This window comes from Saimiri boliviensis, chromosome 15 (assembly GCF_048565385.1).
Source record: "Saimiri boliviensis isolate mSaiBol1 chromosome 15, mSaiBol1.pri, whole genome shotgun sequence".
In the NCBI taxonomy this organism is placed as follows: domain Eukaryota; kingdom Metazoa; phylum Chordata; class Mammalia; order Primates; family Cebidae; genus Saimiri; species Saimiri boliviensis.
The window spans coordinates 92526904-92546068 of NC_133463.1; the positions used below are offsets into that span (position 1 = coordinate 92526904).

Consider the following 19165-nt stretch of genomic DNA (forward strand, 5'->3'; position numbering starts at 1 on the left):
TTGCACTTTGATTTGAAGCTGCAGAAAAAAGATACTTGAGTCTTGGTTTTCTCTCTTTTTTTTTTTTTTTCCCTCTTTCATGGTGGCTGTGTTATTCATGTGTAACAATTAGTTGTATTTGTTTCTATTGTGTTTGTATCAGTGGTTTCCCATATCCTTGTTGATTTCTTTTTTTGTAGGTGAGTGAGCTCCCTTTTTAAACTGTAAAATTCTTCAGAGTGACATTAGGAAAAGAGAAACATGAATAAATACTGAAGTCTTTCTTGTTCATTTAGACTCAATATCATGAAGATCAAAATTTTTTCTAAATTGATCTCTGATTTCAGTACATCCTCAGTCAAAATCCAAATAGGAAGCATTTGTGAACTAGTCCAAATTATCTCAAAGTTCACCCAGCAAAAGACACATGCAAGTAGCAGGTGTCTTAATGTTTGTTTGGTAGCAAATGAAGATATCCACTCACCTAGCATGAGTTAGAAGGGTATTTCTTGTCACAGGGAACAGGAAGTGAGTGCCGTCAGGAACAACTGCAAGCTCTTGGTTCCCCCATATCCATTTCATTCTTTTTTCTTCAGATGTAGCAAGAAAATGGCTGCCCCACAGTCTGCTCCCAAGTTCACTTGTCCTCACATGTCTAGGGACAGAACCAATCTGTGAAAGTTGCTGTGTCCTCAATTCATGGCCTCTTGGAGAAAATCTGACAGGGCCAGCCTCAGGCAGGTAACCCAATTCAGTCACCTCTCTAGGACAGCAGGGTGTGGATCTTGGCCCACAGGCCAGTGCCAGTGTGTGGAAATCAAGATTTCTCTTGTGGGCATGCTAAGCTTGAGGTGTCTGTGAAATAAAAGAGAAATTGAGATTTCAGTTAACTATGAATTTGGAGCTTAACGACAGATTTGGGATAGAGATGAAATTTGGGCGTTATCAGCATTTTAAAAAAATGAGTTACGCATCTTTGGGAAAGCAAGCGTTACCCTGGGAAGATAATTAGAGGACTCAGGACAGAGGCCTAAGATTCCCCAGCTTTGAACATTCAGGTGGAGGAAGAGAAGCAACAAAGGCACCTGAAGGGAAGAGACAGAGATAACCAGGAGAGAAGCTATCGCATCAAACACTGAGGAGGAGGGCGTTGAGACTTGGCTTCAGGGAATGGCTGTGGTCCTGCCAGGGCCCATCTTGGTGGAACAGAGGGACAGATGCTGGATGGCTGATGTGAGGGTGACTGGAGGGTCTGCACAGTCAAGGGGAGCAGAAGTGGTGGGGGCTGGAGGAGCTGAGAGGGAGGGAGAATGTACAAAGATCCCCCAGAAGTTGAGGGGTTGGTCTTGGATAGACAGACACCGCCTGCATTGCACCAAGAAGAAAGGAGAAAAGTGGGGCAAATATAGTCAGTTTGTAGGTTTGGTGGGATAGTTTTTGACATCCATGTTTTTAAGGATGCAGGAGGCAAAGTCATCAGTTGCAAATGGGGAGGGAGAGGTTGTAAGAAGTTTGAAAAGAGAAGAAAGTGTGGAAGTATTGACTTGAGGATGGGAAGGTCAGTGCCACAAGCTTGAGCCTGTGCTCACTTCAGAGGGTGGCACTCCACCCACAGGATGTTGGCTACCCACATGCTCCCCAGTTCTCACTGTCGTCTCCACCACAGTGCCCTTTCCCAAGGCAACACTTGGAATTTCAACAGCAGCATGGCCCTGTTACCCTCCTAACTCACCTGTCCAGACTTTAAATATCATGTGGGCCAGTCTGCTGACACATGCCTCCTCAGTCAGGCCCTTCTCTGGCCTCCTGTTTCTCCCTTTCTAGCCTGGATTTGATTACTTATTTTTTCCAGTAAATACTTGTTGAATGCTTTCTATATGCCAGGCATGAGGCACCAAGGTGCAAGGATACAGCAGGAACAACACAGGCGTAAGTGCCTGCCCTGTGGAGTTTATGTGCCAGTGGAAGAGAAACTGACCTAATGGTCATGGTTACTGGAAAGCAAAACTAAAGCAGAGAGGGACTGGGGTCCATGTGGGGCTCAGGACGGGTCTGGTTTTCAATGCGGACAATCAGGGAAGGTTTCACTGAGGTGGCATTTGACCAGTGACTCAAAGCACATGAGAGTGTCAAATGAAAATAAAAGGATATTCATGTATCAGGTAGAGAGAACAGTTGGTGAGATACTGGGCCTGAGACCTGGATTGTTTCAGGGTAGCATGTCTAGGAATAGAGTGAATGAGGGAGAGAATGGGGAGGTGAGAGGTGCTAGGATAGCAAAAACTTTGGCTTTTGCTCTGTGTGAAATGGGGAGATCCTGGAGGGTTCTGAGCAGAGGAGGATGATCTGACTTGCATCTGATATGATCACTGCTGTGTGGAGAGGAGACTGTGCATTCCTTACTGTGTTTGATCCCTTCTGACTCCATTTGTTCCCATGAGTCCACCCTTTGCCTCACCTCAGTGCCATTGGGAGATGGCCACCAGGAGACCCACTGCAGCTGAGGCACAGGATAGGCCACACTGATGGGAGCAGTGGACCGCAGGGGCCACGGGAAGGTGCTGCCTAGGACAAGTAAGTGACCAGCTCTTCCTGGTCCCTGGCGCTGCCCAGCATCCAACTAGACTTGACATGTGTTGGGGTGCTTCATCCACAGCCTAGGGAATTTTAATGTCAGCACGTCATCACGTTTCCAAAGAGAAATAGTCTTGAAAAGAAATTTGTCAACCACAATTTGTTTCTGCCCTTTGACTTTGGTGATGTCCTCAGAAGTGTTTCTCAGGGAACAAATGCCAACTCCATGTGATGGAGAAAACCTAGGTCGTATATTTACTGACTCCATGAGCCTGGGATACCTCTGTTTGGTGGGGACTGGGGTGTGTGGAAGATGATAGGAAAGCCCTTTTTTTCTTTTTCTTTTTCTTTTTTTTTAAATTGCATATTGGGTTTGGGGGTACATGTGAAGAACATGCAAGATTGTTGCATAGGTACACACATGGCAGTGTGGTTTGCTGCCTTCCTTCCCCTCACCTGTATCTGTCATTTCTCCCCATGCTACCTCTTCCCACCTCCCCACCTCCCCGTCCCTCCCCCATTTCCCCCCAATGGACCCCAGTGTGTAGTGCTCCCCTCCTTGTGTCCATGTGTTCTCATTGTTCAACACCTGCCTGTGAGTGAGAATATGCAGTGTTTGATTTTCTGCTCTTGTGTCAGTTTGCTGAGAATGATGGTTTCCAGGTTCATCCATGTCCCTACAAAGGACGCAAACTCATAGTTTTTGATGGCTGCGTAATATTCCATGGTGTATATGTACCACATTTTCCCTATCCAGTCTATCGTCGATGGGCATTTGGGTTGGTTCCAGGGCTTTGCTATTGTAAACAGTGCTGCAGTGAACATTCGTGTGCATATGTCCTTATAGTAGAATGATTTATAATCCTTTGGATATATACCCAGTAATGGGATTGCTGGGTCAAATGGGATTTCTATTTTTAGGTCCTTGAGGAATTGCCACACTGTCTTCCACAATGGTTGAATTAATTTACACTCCCACCAACAGTGTCAAAGTGTTCCTATTTCTCCACATCCTCTCCAGCATCTGTTGTCTCCAGATTTTTTAATGATCGCCATTCTAACTGGCGTGAGATGGTATCTCAATGTGGTTTTGATTTGCATTTCTCTAATGACCAGTGATGATGAGCATTTTTTCATATGTTTGTTGGCCTCCTGTATGTCTTCTTTTGTAAAGTATCTGTTCATATCCTTTGCCCATTTTTGAATGGGCTTGTTTGTTTTTTTCTTGTAGATCTGTTTTAGTTCTTTGTAAATTCTGGATATCAGCCCCTTGTCAGATGGGTAGACTGCAAACATTTTTTCCCATTCTGTTGGTTGCCGATTCACTCTAATGACTGTTTACTTTGCCGTGCAGAAGCTGTGGAGTTTGATTAGGTCCCATTTGTCTATTTTGGCTTTTGTTGACAATGCTTTTGGCATTTTGGTCATGAAGTCCTTGCCTACGCCTATGTCTTGAATGGTTTTGCCTAGATTTTCTTCTAGGGTTTTTATGGTGTTAGGTCTGATGTTTAAGTCTTTAATGCATCTGGAGTTAATTTTGGTGTAAGGTGTCAGGAAGGGGTCCTGTTTCTGCTTTCTGCACATGGCTAGCCAGTTTTCCCAACACCATTTATTAAACAGGGGATCCTTTCCCCATTGATTGTTTTTGTCAGGTTTGTTGAAGATCGGATGGTTGTAGATATGTTGTATTTCCTCTGAGGCCTCTGTTCTGTTCCATTGGTCTATATCTCTGTTTTGGTACCAGTATCATGCTGTTTTAATGACTGTAGCCTTGTAGTATAGTTAGAAGTCCGGTAGTGTGATGCCTCCTGCTTTGTTCTTTTTGCCTAGAATTGACTTGGCTATGCGGGCTCTCTTTTGGTTCCATATGAAGTTTAAGGTGGTTTTTTCCGGTTCTGTGAAGAAGGTCATTGGTAGCTTGATGGGAATAGCGTTGACTTTGTAAATTACTTTGGGCAGTATGGCCATTTTCACGATGTTGATCCTTCCTAACCATGAACATGGAATGTTTCTCCATCTGTTTGTGTCCTCTCTTATTTTGTCGAGCAGTGGCTTGTAGTTCTCCTTGAAGAGGTCGTTTACGTTCCTTGTTAGTTGTATTCCTAGGTATTTTATTCTCTTTGTGGCAATTGTGAATGGCAGTTCGTTCTTGATTTGGCTCTCTTTACGTTTGTTCCTGGTGTATAGGAATGGTTGTGATTTTTGCATGTTGATTTTGTATCCTGAGACTTTGCTGAAGTTGTTTATCAGTTTCAGGAGATTTTGGGCTGAGACGATGGGGTCTTCTAGATATACAATCATGTCATCTGCAAATAGAGACAATTTGATTTCCTCCTTTCCGATTTGAATACCCTTTATTTCCTTTTCTTGCCTGATTGCTCTGGCTAGAACTTCCAGTACTATATTGAATAGGAGTGGTGAGAGAGGGCATCCTTGTCTAGTGCCAGATTTCAAAGGGAATGCTTCCAGTTTTTGTCCGTTCAGTATGATATTGGCTGTTGGTTTGTCATAAATAGCTTTTATTATTTTGAGATACATTCCGTCAATACCTAGTTTATTGAGGGTTTTTAGCATAATGGGCTGTTGAATTTTGTCAAAGGCCTTCTCTGCATCAATTGAGATAATCATGTGGTTTTTGTCTTTGGTTCTGTTTATGTGGTGAATTACGTTTATGGACTTGCATATGTTGAACCAGCCTTGCATCCCCCTGAAGCCTACTTGATCAGGATGGATAAGCTTTTTGATGTGCTGTTGCAATCGGCTTGCCAGTATTTTATTGAAGATTTTTGCATCTATGTTCATCATGGATATTGGCCTGAAGTTTTCTTTTCTTGTTGAGTCTCTGCTGGGTTTTGGTATCAGGATGATGTTTGTCTCATGAAATGATTTGGGAAGGATTCCCTCTTTTTGGATTGTCTGGAATAGTTTCAGAAGGAATGGTAGCAGCTCCTCTTTGTATGTCTGGTAGAATGCAGCTGTGAACCCATCTGGACCTGGGCTTTTTTTGGGTGGTAGGCTCTTAATTGCTGCCTCGACTTCACACCTTGTTTTTGGTCTATTCAGGGTTTCAGCTTCTTACTGGTTTAGGCTTTGGAGGATGCAGGTGTCCAGGAATTTGTCAATTTCTTCCAGGTTTACTAGTTTATGTGTATAGAGTTGTTTGTTATAATCTCTGATGATGGTTTGGATTTCTGTGGAATCTGTGTTGATATCCCCTTTATCGTTTTTTATTGCATCAATTTGGTTATTCTCACTTTTCTTTTTTATTAATCTGGCTAGTGGTCTGTCTATTTTGTTGATCTTTTCGAAAAATCAGCTCCTGGATTTATTGATTTTTTTGAAGAGTTTTTTATGTCTCTATTTCCTTCATTTCTGCTCTGATCTTGGTTATTTCCTGTCTTCTGCTAGGTTTTGAGTTTTTTTTGATCTTGATCCTCTAGCTCTTTCAATTTTGATGTTAGGGTGACAATTTTAGATCTCTCCTTTCTTCTCATGTGGACACTCATTGCTATATGTTTTCCTCTAGAGACTGCTTTAAATGTGTCCCAGAGATTCTGATATGTTGTGTCTTCGTTCTCGTTGGTTTTGAAGAACATCTTTATTTCTGCCTTCATTTCAATGTTTATCCAGTCAACATTCAAGAGCAAGTTGTTCAGTTTCCATGACGCTGTGCAGTTCTAAGTTAGTTTCTGCATTCTGAGTTCTAACTTAATTGCACTGTGGTCTGAGAGACTGTTTGTTATGATTTCCATTCTTTTCAATTTGCTGAGGAGTGATTTATTGCCAATTATGTGGTCGATTTTAGAGTAGGTGTGATGTGGTGCTGAGAAGAATGTATATTCTGTGGATTTGGGGTGGAGAGTTCTGTAAATGTCTACTAGGTTTGCTTGTTCCAGGTCTGAGTTCAGGTTCTGGATATCCTTGTCGATTTTCTGTCTGGTTGATCTGTCTAATATTGACAATGGGGTGTTAAAGTCTCCCACTATTACTGTGTGGGAGTCTAAGTCTCTTTGTAAGTCATTAAGAACTTGCCTTATGTATCTGGGTGCTCCTGTATTAGGTGCGTATATATTTAGGATCGTTAGCTCTTCTTGTTGCAGTGATCCTTTTACCATTATGTAATGTCCTTCTTTGTCTCTTTTGATCTTTGTTGCTTTAAAGTCTATTTTATCAGAGATGAGAATTGCAACTCCTGCTTTTTTTTGCTCTCCATTTGCTTGGTAGATCTTCCTCCATACCTTTATTTTTAGCCTTTGCGTATCCTTGCATGTAAGATGGGTTTCCTGGATACAGCACACTGATGAGTTTTGGCCTTTTTTTTTTTTTTTTTTTTTTTTTTTTTTTTTTTTTTAGATGGAGTTTTGCTATTGTTACCCAGGCTGGAGTGCAATGGCGAGATCTCGGCTCACCACAACCTCCGCCTCCCGGGTTCAGGCAATTCTCCTGCCTCAGCCTCCGGAGTAGCTAGGATTACAGGCACGCACCACCATGCCCAGCTAATGTTTTGTATTTTTAGTAGAGACGGGGTTTCACCATGTTGACCAGGATGGTCTCGATCTCTTGACCTTGTGACCCACCCGCCTCGGCCTCCCAAAGTGCTGGGATTGATGCAGATTCTTGATTGTGTTGATGCTTTTTTACCATTTGGTATGTTTTTGGAGTGGCTGGTACTGGTTGTCCCTTTATATGCGTAGAGCCTCTTTCAGGAGTTCTTGTAGAGCAGGTTTGGTGGTGATGAAATATCTGAGTACTTGCTAGTTTGCAAAGGATTTTATTTTTCCTTCACTTATGAAGCTTAGTTTGGCTGGGTAGGATATTCTGGGTTGAAAGTTCTTTTCTTTCAGGATGTTGAATATTGGCCCCCAATCTCTTCTGGCTTGTAGGGTTTCTGCTGAGAGATCTGCCGTGAGTCTAATGGGCTTCCCTTTGTGGGTAACCCGACCTTTCTCTCTGGCTGCCCTTAGCATTTTCTCTTTCAGTTCAACCCTGGTGAATCTGACGATTATGTGCCTTGGGGTTGCTCTTCTTGAGGAATATCTTTGTGGTGTTCTCTCTATGTCCTGGATTTGAATATTGGCCTGCGTTGCTAGGTTGGGGAAGTTTTCCTGGATAATACCCTGAAGAGTATTTTCCAGCTTGGATTCATTCTCTTCATCACATTCAGGTACACCTATCAAATGTAGATTAGGTCTTTTCACATAGTCCCACATTTCTTGAAGATTTTGTTCATTCCTTTTTGCGTTTTTTTCTCTGTTCTTGCCTTCTCTTTTTATTTCATTGAGTTGATCTTCGACCTCTGATATCCTTTCTTCTGCTTGGTCAATTCGGCTGTTGAAGCTTGTGCATGCTTCACGAAGTTCTCGTGCTGTGTTTTTCAGCTCCATCAATTCACTTATATTCCTCTCTATGCTGTCCATTCTCGTTAGCATTTCGTCCAATCTTTTTTCAAGGTTCCTGATTTCTTTGCGTTGGGTTAGAACATGTTCTTTTAGCTCGCTGTAGTTTCTTACTACCTACCTTCTGAAGTCTGATTCTGTCGTTTCATCACCCTCCTTCTCCATCCGGTCTTGTTCCCTTGCTGGTGAGGAGTTGTGATCCCTTTTAGGAGGAGAAGTGTTCTGGTTTCGGGAGTTTTCATCCTTTTTGCGCTGGTTTCTTCCCATTTTTGTGGGTTTATCCACCTGTTGTCTTTGTAGTTACTGTCTTTCAGATTGGGTCTCTGAGTGAGCTTCTAGTTCGTGGATGCTGAAGTTACTTTTTTTTTTTTTTTAAGCGTTCCTTCTAACAGCTGGCCCCTTTGCTGTAGGACTGCTGAGGTCCTCCCTGGGCCCTGCTTGCCTGGGGATCACCTGCAGCAGCTGCAGAACAGTAAGGGTTGCTACCAATTTCCTCTTCCGCTATCTTTGTCCCTGAAGGATGCTCGCAAACTGTCAGTCCGTTCTCTCCTTTATGAGGTGAGTCTTTGGATCTATGGGGGTCAGGGAGCTACTTGAGGAGACAGGCTATCTTTTATTGGGGCTTAATTCCTGAGCTGTGAGCTCCGTTGTTCATTCAGAGCTGCTGGGCAGGTACGTTTAGGTCTGCTGCAGCTGTACTCATAAACCACTTTTTATTCCCAGGTGCTCTGTCCCGGGGAGTTGGTGCTTTATGAGTTTCCGTTGTGCTGCTGCACTTGTTTTCAATTTCAGGTCTGCCCCGCCCAGCTATCAGCCCACCTGGCCACTGTCTGCCTGCAGAGGCTTTGCTGAGCTGCTGTGGGCTCCGCCCAGCTGCCCTGTGCTCTTCCCTGCAGTCCTGTTTATATAGGTGCATTTAGAACTGTCTCGGCAACGGTGGCCCCGCCTCTGTTATGGTGGACTCTCTCTGTTGTGGCAGGTTGCCTCGGCAATGGCGGGTTGCCTCAGCGATGGCGGCCTGCCTCCATAGTGGTGTAGAGTCTCAGTAATGGCGGACGCCCCTCCCCCACTGAGCCAGACTGTCCCGGGTTCAGCTGTACTTGCTGTGAAACACTCAACCCAGGGCATTTTCAATCACTGTTTTTCTTTTCCTTGTTCTGGGGGTGGGGGGTGGGACCAACTGAGCCTGATCACCTGGCTCCCTGACTCAGAGTCTCTTTTTATATTTTTTAAGTTGAACGACCCCGCGTTCCAGTCGCTTGTTGAAAAGGCGCCGGGATGTCCCGTGCTGCGACTCACTGAGTTGGCTCAAACTGCGGCACCGGCTCCTGGTGGTTTTTTTTTTTTTTTTTTTTGCCTAGGAATCTCCTGGCCTGGCTTGCTATTTCAGATCAATGGGCAACTCTGCTGTCTCAGGGTTCCGATCGTCCGATTGCCAGCTAAGACGGCTCCCAGACCAGTGGCTTTTGTATGGAGAACCGCTGCAACAGGGCATGGTCACAGCAGCCGCGCGGGCCAAATCAGCCCCGTGGGGGCCAAAACAGCTGCACCGGCCGGAACAGCAGCGCTGGCGACCCCTCTGCCTGGGTATCTCCTGGTCTGTGGGCAATAAAAATTCATCTGGAAATGCGGCGTCCACTCACCCTCTGCGCTTTCCCTGGGAGCTGAAGTCCTGAGCTGTTCTTAGGCGGCCATCTTCCCAGCATTCTCCCTTGTTTCTTTCTTTCTTTTTTTTTAATCTTGGAGCTGGGTGCAGTGGCTCTTTGGGAGGCCAAGGCGGGCAAATCAGGAGTTCAAGAGATCAAGACCATTTTGGCCAACATGGTGAAACCCCATCTCTATTAAAAATACAAAAGTGGCTGGCCGGGCGCGGTGGCTCAAGCCTGTAATCCCAGCACTTTGGGAGGCCGAGACGGGTGGATCACGAGGTCGAGAGATCGAGACATCCTGGTCAACATGGTGAAACCCCATCTCTACCAAAAAAAAATACAAAAAATTAGCTGGGCATGGTGGCACGTGCCTGTAATCCCAGCTACTCAGGAGGCTGAGGCAGGAGAATTGCCTGAACCCAGGAGGTGGAGGTTGCAGTGAGCCGAGATCACGCCATTGCACTCCAGCCTGGGTAACAAGAGCGAAACTCCATCTCAAAAACAAACAAAACAAAACAAAACAAAAACAAAAGTGAGCAGGGCACAGTGGCACATGCCTGTAGTCCCAGCTATTCGGGATGGTGAGGCAGGAGAATCACTTGCATCCAGGAGGCAGAGGTTGTGGTGAGCCGAGATCATGCCATTGCACTTCAGCCTGGCGACGCAGTGAGACTCCATCTCACAAAAAAATAAAAAAAAATAAAAAAAATAAAAATCTTGGTAGACTAATTTTTTTTCTCAAAAGACCCTAAATTATTTAGCTAATTGCTTAATATTATAATTACTTACAAAATACTGGGCTGTCATGATGACAGAACAGAGAAATTGGAGAGAGAAGGAAGAGAAAGGAAAAAGAAGGGGAAGATGGAGAGAAAAGACACCCATTCTGTCTGCTGGGACTGGCTGGCTGAGCACTGAAACCCCAAATCTTCCACTTTAAAATGTCCATCCCTTTCTCACAGCAGTGGCATGTGACTCCTGCCATGCACTCATTACCCTAGCTGCTTCATATGTCTCAGAATGGTATTTGTAAATGGGCTTGAAACTGCCCTTATAAACTTCATCAAATTAATCAGGAAATAAGAGAGGGGAGAAATGAAATAAACAAATCTCAGCCGGGCGCGGTGGCTCAAGCCTGTAATCCCAGCACTTTAGGAGGCCGAGGCGGGTGGATCACAAGGTCGAGAGATCGAGACCAACCTGGTCAACATGGTGAAACCCCGTCTCTACTAAAAATACAAAAAATTAACTGGGCATGGTGGCGCGTGCCTGTAATCCCAGCTACTCAGGAGGCTGAGGCAGGAGAATTGCCTGAACCCAGGAGGCGGAGGTTGCGGTGAGCCGAGATCGTGCCATTGCACTCCAGCCTGGGTAACAAGAGCGAAACTCCGTCTCAAAAAAAAAACAAAACAAAAAAAAAAACAAATCTCGCAGCACATTCAGCATTAATCATTAGGTCAGCCTACTCTGTGACATGCTTTCATGTAGTCATTTCGTGCCTGTTGTCCTATAATCACATAGACCCTTGATTATAGTTGCCTATAACTCATCTATAGATAACAACTTGAATGTTATGAAGCGTTAAGCTTTCCCTTTGAGATATGCCTTCAGGTCCTGTATAATGATCAGACTACTGACTCAGCTGGTCTGAAGGACCCTGACCACACCAAAGAATGCAGTTTCCACATCCTGATGACTTCATCCCCTTTGCCCTGGCCAATCAAGTACCCAGATTTTCCAGCCCCTCACCCTTTATGGTCCCCTTCAAAACCCCAGATGGATTTGAGGGTCTCCTCCCGTCTCCTCACTTGGTGTCTGGCAATAATTAAACTATCTGCTGCGTCTCTGCTGTCTCAGTGTAATTGGTCTGTTACTGTGCAGCCAGCATACAAACCTGTGGTCCTGTAACAGGCTTAAATTAGTGAACAAGTGAGAACTGGTGCCCACCCCGACCCTGCCCTCTGGTGGCTGCCAGTCTGCAACTGTCGTGTCTGATCCCTCCTCAGCTCATGCAGGAGCTGGGGTCCACCAAAGACTGCAGCACTGAGCTTTTGTAATCACATGCTATACAGAAGCCCCTGAGAGGGTTATAGCCCAGATTTCAAATGTGGCTTGTCCAATTTACATATTTTAATTTTAAAATCAACATAATTCTAGAAAATACAAATTTGAAAAAGGGGAAATATGTATCACATGTAATTTCATCACTGAAGACTTTCCCTAGGGACACCACTTCCAAAGCTGAGACTTAATATCTATTAAGCTCTCTCTAGGACCATTTTTAGCAGGAGCGTGAAAGAATCCTTAGCAAGTTTAGATAGACAGGAAGATCCATGTAAGCAGGGACTAAGGATCACTCATAGTATCCGGAGATATATGTCTTATACTTTAGGAAAACAGTCTGTTGCATGGCAAGAGTGGTGTCATCTTGAAGCAAAATTGCCATAACCAATGGTTGACTCCTGCATACCAAGGTGTCCTGCACCAAGGTCTTTACACAATGTCTGTGGCACAGATAACCCCTAATAAAGATGCTTACCTAAATTCCCTAGCAGTCATGAATTTTGCAAGCATGTCTGAGATGTTTTACCAAAAAATCTTACTACATAAATGATACTTTCTGGAGGACAGGTGTGGAGATCCACTCTTTCCAGGCCACCCAAAACATCACTTTTTCTCTTTGTAAATTCCTATTAAATGTTTATTTCTGAGAAACTGGATTTGTTAGCCTCTTTCTTCAGCCTTTCAGCTTTTGGGGGTAGGTTTGTATAGATCTGCTCATGATGGAATACTTGGCAATCTCAGTTGAGGGACCAAGAAATGGGTGGGGAAAACCTTAGAGTGGCAGTCACTTCTATGTGCAGTGTTGTGGCTCACTTTTCAGACACTTGTGGACCATCTCATGAGTTATGGGGACTCCCTGAAAATGCCGGTGGGTTTAGAGGAATTGGTAGTGGAGAGCCATTTATCACATTGTGGTAAGGAAGGGTAGCGAGCAATACTGCACTGTGACAGCCCAGCTAGCAGCAGAAGTTAATGTAAAATGGCTTCAGGAGGAATTATAATTAGAAAAAAGATCTTTTTAAAGGAGCTCTATGGTCAGAAGCCAGCTTAATTAAAAGCTGAGATTCAGGCTATCATCTATTTTGCAGTGGTGGTGAGGGTCATGGGGGGTGGGGGGAAGGCCTATCTGCTTATTTCTGTTTTGAATCCTGTTTCTGGGAATTTTTTTTTCAGTCAATTAAAACACCCTCCACCTTTTTTATATCACATATTTGGCCCCTCTGGTTTGATGTCGGCATGACTTTTGCCTTTTATAAACCTTAAGAACTCCTCAGTCTGGCTCCTGTAAGACTTGTTCTTCCATTTCCATCTACTTCTGCTTCTCCTTCCCTTTGCTGTTTTTGATACCACATGCGGAAATCTAGAGACTTTTAGCAGCCCTGCAACCCTTTGAAGAACACAGAAAAAGACATCACACATTCCCTTCTGGGAGTCCTCTGCTTTCCTTGTAGAATCCCGAGTTATAAGAAGGTTTTTCTCAAGTGTAAAGTTCTGCTCTCTTTTGCATTGAGTTCCAGATCCCTGTAGCTTTGGGGGATATCAGGAATTATAATTATTTTACTGGGAATTATTTTGTACTATGAGAGAACAGGACCCATGGGTGTCTAGTGGTTGACAAGACCCTGGTAAGGGCTGAAGTTTTGGAGATGGCTGACGGTGTTTGCAATGAGTGGTTAATACTGTAGGGAGCTATTCACTTTATGTGTTTAAATAAGAAAAACATGGTTTGGACACCTAGAAGCCATGGAAACACTTGTCACTGAGAGATAAGACTCCTATGGAGAATGGGCTGATTGGTGATAGGTCACTCAGCCTCAGGGGAGTGTAGTTGCTGTAAGGTGCACTGTGGAAGCATTGCTCTGTCCCATCCCATGGTGTTTCCCTCTTTTGGGGGACCAAGGATTCTGTTTAAAATGGAATCCCTGATTTTGGAAAATCTAAGTGTTTTGCCTTCTTAGGGCCTGGAAACTGCAAGTGCCTTCTTGGCCCTGCTTAGTGGGCTCCACCCTGAGCTTATTTGTCCAGTTGGAAATGGAGATTCAGTTTGAAGGTTCCTATCTAAATGAAATTAGTTTCGTTATAAAATGCTATGGGAAATTCCTATGATTTTGTGTTACTTTGGCATCCATTTTTTACCTTCCTGTAACACATTCAGGCTCCTTTTTAAAAAGCTTAAATGCTGGGTGCAGTGGCTCATGCCTGTAATCACAGCACTTTGGGAGGCCGAGGCAGGTGGATCACCTGAAGTCAAGAGTTGGAGACCAGCCTGGCCAGCATGGTGAAACCCTGTCTGTACTAAAAATATAAAAATTAGCCTGGTGGTGTGGCAGGCACCTGTAATCCTAGCTACTTGCGAAGCTGAGGCAGGAGAATTGCTTGAATCCAGGAGGTGGAGGTTGCAGTGAGCTGAGATCATGCCACTGCATTCCAGCCTGGCTGAGACTTCATCTAAAAAAAAAAAAAAAAAAAAAAAACCAAAAAAATTAGGGCCCAGGAAAGGCCAAGAGAAACATATTATGCTAATTTGGTACGTTAAAATCATACAGGAAATATTGTCAAATAAGAATTGGTGTCTAGGCTGGGCATGGTAGCTCATGCCTGTAACCCCAGCACTTTGGTAGGCCAAGGTAAGTGTATCACCTGAGGTTAGGAGTTTGAGACCAGCCTGGCCAACATGGTGAAACCTCATCTTTAGTAAAAATATTAAAATTAGATGTGGTGGCACATGCCTGTCATCTCAGCTGCTCGAAAGGCTGAGATGGAAGAATTGCTTGAACCTGAAAGGCATAGGTTGCAGAGCAAGACTTTGTTTCTAAAAATAAAAATAAAAAATAAATGGTGTTTAATTTTTTTTTAATGGGCAACACAAATAAGTTTTTTATGTATATTTTTATTATACTTTAAGTTCTGGGGTACATGTGCAGAACATGCAGGTTTGTTGCATAGGTATATATGTTCCAAGTCTTTGCTATCGTGAACAGTGCCACAATAAACATACATGTGCATGTATCTTTATAATAGAGTGATTTATAATCCTTTGGGTATATACCAAGTAATGGGATTGCTGGGTCAAATGGTATTTCTAGTTCTAGATCACTGAGGAATAGCCACACTGTCTTCGACAATGGTTGAATTAATTTACACTCCCACCAGCAGTGTAAAAGTGTTCCTATTTCTCCGCATCCTCTCCAGAATCTGTTGTCTCATTTTTTTAAGATCGCTGTTCGAACTGGCGTGAGAAGGTATCTCAATGTGGTTTTGATTTGCATTTCTTTAATGACAGTGATGATGAGCTTTTTTTCATGTTTGTTTGCTGCATAAATGTGTTCTTTGAAAAGTGTCTGTTCATATCCTTCGCCCTCTTTTTGGTGAGTTTTGTTTTTGTTTTTGTTTTTTTGTAAATTTGTTTAAGTTCTTTGTAGATGCTGGATGTTATTAGCCCTTTGTCAGATGGGTAGATTGCAATTTTTTCCCCCATTCTATTAGTTTCCGGTTCACTCTAATGAAAGTTTCTTTTGCTGTGCAGAAGCTCTTTAGTTTAATTAGATCCCATTTATCAATGTTGACTTTTATTGCCATTGCTTTTGGTGTGTTAGTCATGAAGTCCTTGCCCATGCCTATGTCCTGAATGATACTGCCTAGGTTTTCTTTTAGGGTTTTTATGGTGTTAGGTCTTATGTTTAAATCTTTAATCCATCTGGAGTTAAGTTTTATATAAGGTGTAAGGAAGGATCCTGCTTTAGCTTTCTGCATATGGCTAGCCAGTTTTCCCAGCACCATTTATTAAACATGGAATCCTTTTCCCATTGCTTGTTTTTGTCAGGTTTGTCATAGATCAGATGGTTGTGGATGTGTGGTGTTATTTCTGAGGCTTATATTCTGGTCCACTGGTCTATATCTTTGTTTTGGTACCAGTACTATGCCGTTTTTTTTTGTTTGTTTGTTTTTGTTTTTTACAAATCACAGCAAATTTATTACTCAATATCCAGTGCCACATTATAGCACCACCTGGAGCCCTCACCTTCCCCCACAACCTGGCCCCAAGGGTACACCCATACAGAAATAAAAGGAAACCCAGATCCCTGCTCCTCCTCTGGAAGAGGGGGCCTTGGCCAGGAAGCCCCTTCCAGAAGTCCCAGCAGGCAGAAGAGTGGACCCCTCTGTGCCCAGAGAGCAAGGCTCCAGGCTCCAAAAACAGACAGAACATGCAGGCAGGAGCAGAAGCAGAGGCCTGTGGCTGTAGGGGAGGAAGAGTGGGAGGAAAGGGCCCTGCCTGAGGAGTCCGGGAGTCTGGTCATCCCGGGGATGCACACAGGAGCTTCCAGGCATCAGGGGCCTGCCCCTAGCTGGTTAGCGCTTTGACAACTTGTGGGACAGCCAGTCCAGACCATCGTACAGACCTGTGCCTTGGGTGGCACAGGTGGCCTGGACATACCATGTGTGGCTGCACAAGTGCTGTAGCCCCAGCTTGTCAGTCAGCTCACTCGTGGGCATGGCATTGGGCATGTCCTGCTTATTGGCAAACACCAGTCGCACCGCATCCCGCAGCTCATCCTCCTGCAGCATCTTCTGGAGTTCATCAGCAGATTCTTGGACCCGCTCCCGGTCATTACTGTCCATCACAAAGATGAGGCCCTGAGTGTTCTGGAAGTAGTGCCACCACAGAGGCCAAATCTTGTCCTGGCCTCTCACGTCCCAGACTGTGAAACAAATGTTCTTATATTCCACTGTTTCTACATTGAAGCCTATGGTTGGGATGGTGGTGACAATCTCCCCCCAACTTCAGTTTGTACAGGATTGTGGCCTTGCCAGCTGCATCCAAGCCAACCATGAGAATCTGCATCTGCTTCTTTCCGAAGATCCGTGAAAAGAGTGTGGACAGAGTGAGGCCCATGGTGGGGACTGCAGGAACTGGCTGGCTGTGGGGGGATGGGGCGCAGCAGCAACAGGATGCCCCGCCGCCACCTGTGCGTGTTGCTGCCCTACCATGCCATTTTGATTATGGTAGCCTTGTGGTATAGTTTGAAGTCAGGTAGTGTCATGCCGCCAGCTTTTTTTTTTTTTTTTTTTTTTTTTTTTTTGGCTTAAGATTATCTTGGCTATGTTGGCTCTTTTATGGTTCCATATGAAGTTTAAGGTGGTTTTTTTCCAATTCTGTGAAGAAAGTCAGTGGTAGCTTGATGGGGATAGCATTGAATCTATAAATTACTTTGGGCAGTATGGCCATTTTCACAATATTGATTCTACCTAACCATGAGCATGGAATGTTTTTCCATCTGTTTGTGTCCTCTCTTATTTCCTTAAGCATTGGTTTGTAGTTCTCCTTGAAGAGTTCCTTCACATTCCTTGTTAGTTGTATTCCTAGGTATTTTATTCTCTTTGTAGCAATTTTGGTTGGGAGTTCACTCATGATTTGGCTCTCTGTTTGTCTGTTATTGGTGCATAGGAATGCTTGTGATTTTTGCACTTTGGTTTTGTATCCTGAGACTTTGCTGAAGTTGCTTATCAGCTTAAGGAGATTCTGGGCTATGACGATGGGGTCTTCTAAATATACAATCATGTCGTCTGCAAATAGAGACAATTTGACTTCCTTTTTTTCCTAATTAAATACCGTTTATTTCTTTTTCTTGCCTGATTGCCCTGACCAGAACTTCTAATACTATGTTGAGTAGGAGTGGTGAGAGAGGGCATCCTTGTCTTGTGCCAGTTTTCAAACTGTTTTTGCCTATTCAGTATGATATTGGCTATGGGTTTGTCATAAATAGCTTTTATTATTTTGAGATACTTTCCATTGATACCTAGTTTATTGAGTTTTTAGCATAAAGGGCTGTTGAATTTTGTCAAAGGTCTTCTCTACATCTATTGAGATAATCATGTGGTTTTTGTCTTTGGTTCTGTTTATGTGATTGATTACATATATAGATTTGTGTATGTTGAAGCGGCCTTGCCTCCCGTTGATGAAGCCAACTTGATTGTGATGGATAAACTTTTTGTTGTGCTGTTGTATTAGGTTTGCCAGTATTTTACTGAGAATTTTTGCATCTATGTTCATCATGGATAATGGCCTTAAATTTTCTTTTTTAGTTGTGTCTCTGCCAGGTTTTGTTATCAGGATGCTGTTGGTCTTATAAAATGAGTTAGGGAGGATTCCCTCTTTTTGTATTGTTTGGAATAGTTTTAGAAGAAACGGTACCAGTTCCTCTTTGTACCTCTGGTAGAATTCAGCTGTAAACCCTTCTGGTCCTGGACTGTTTTTGGTTGGTAGACTATTAATGGCTGCCTCAATTTCAGACCTTGTTATTGGTCTATTCAGGGATTCAACGTATCCCTGGTTTAGTCTTGGAAGGGTGTAAGTATCCAGGAATTTATCCATCTCTTCTAGATTTACTGGTTTATTTGCATAGAGTTGTTTATAGTAATCTCTGATGGTACTTTGCATTTCCATGGGATCAGTAGTGATATCCCCTTTCTCATTTTTTATTGCATCTATTTGATTCTTCTCTGTTTTCTTTCTTATTAGTCTGGCTAGTGGTCTCTCTGTTTTGTTTATCTTTTCCAAAAAACCAGCTCCTGGATTTATTGATATTTTGAAGGAATTTTTTGTGTCTCCATCTCATTCAGTTCTGCTCTGATCTTAGTTATTTCTTGTCTTCTGCTAGCTTTTGAATTTCTTTTGATCTTTCTCCTCTAGTTTTTTAATCATGTTTCTAGGGTGTCTATTTCAGATGTTTCCTCACTTCTCTTACGGGCATTTACTGCTATAAATTTCCCTCAAGACAATGCTTTAAATGTGTCCCAGAGATTCCATTACATTGCGTCTTTGTTCTGAAGAACATCTTTCTTTTGAAGAACATCTTTATTTCTGCCTTCATTTCATTATTTAGCCAGTAGTCATTCAGGAGCAGGTTGTTCAGTTTCTATGTAGTTGTTTGGTTTTGAGTGAGTTTCCTTTTTTTTTTTTTTTTTTTTTGAGACGGAGTTTCGCTCTTGTTACCCAGGCTGGAGTGCAATGGCGCGATCTCGGCTCACTGCAACCTCCGCCTCCTGGGTTCAGGCAATTCCCCTGACTCAGCCTCCTCAGTAGCTGGGATTACAGGCACGAGCCACCATGCCCAGCTAATTTTTTGTATTTTTAGTAGAGACGGGGTTTCACCATGTGGACCAGGATGGTCTCGATCTCTCGACCTCGTGATCCACCCGCTTCGGCCTCCCAAAGTGCTGGGATTACAGGCTTGAGCCACCGCGCCCGGCCTTGAGTGAGTTTCTTAATCCTGAGTTCTAATTTGATAGCACTGTGGTCTGAGAGACTGTTTGTTATGATTTCCATTCTTTTGCATTTGCTGAGGAGTGTTTTATTTCCAATTATGTGGTCAATTTTAGAATAAGTACAATGTGGTACTGAGAAGTATGTATATTCTGTGGATTTGGGATGGAGAGTTCTGTAGATATCTATTAGGTCTGTTTGGTCCAGATCTGAATTCAAGTCCTGAATATCCTTGTTAA

The 19165-nt window shown here is 43.5% G+C and overlaps 1 long non-coding RNA gene and 1 pseudogene across 1 annotated transcript in view; both read right to left on the reverse strand.

The window, feature by feature from the left end:
• Positions 1-46: 46 nt before the first annotated feature.
• Positions 47-19165, reverse strand: part of LOC141581516 (uncharacterized) — a 38543-nt gene continuing 19424 nt past the window's right edge. Inside the window, exon 2 of the long non-coding RNA XR_012514224.1 lies at positions 47-834. This is a non-coding gene — a long non-coding RNA (uncharacterized LOC141581516). The remainder of the gene's footprint in view (positions 835-19165) is intronic.
• LOC120362267 (ADP-ribosylation factor 5-like) lies at positions 15979-16571 on the reverse strand (annotated as a pseudogene).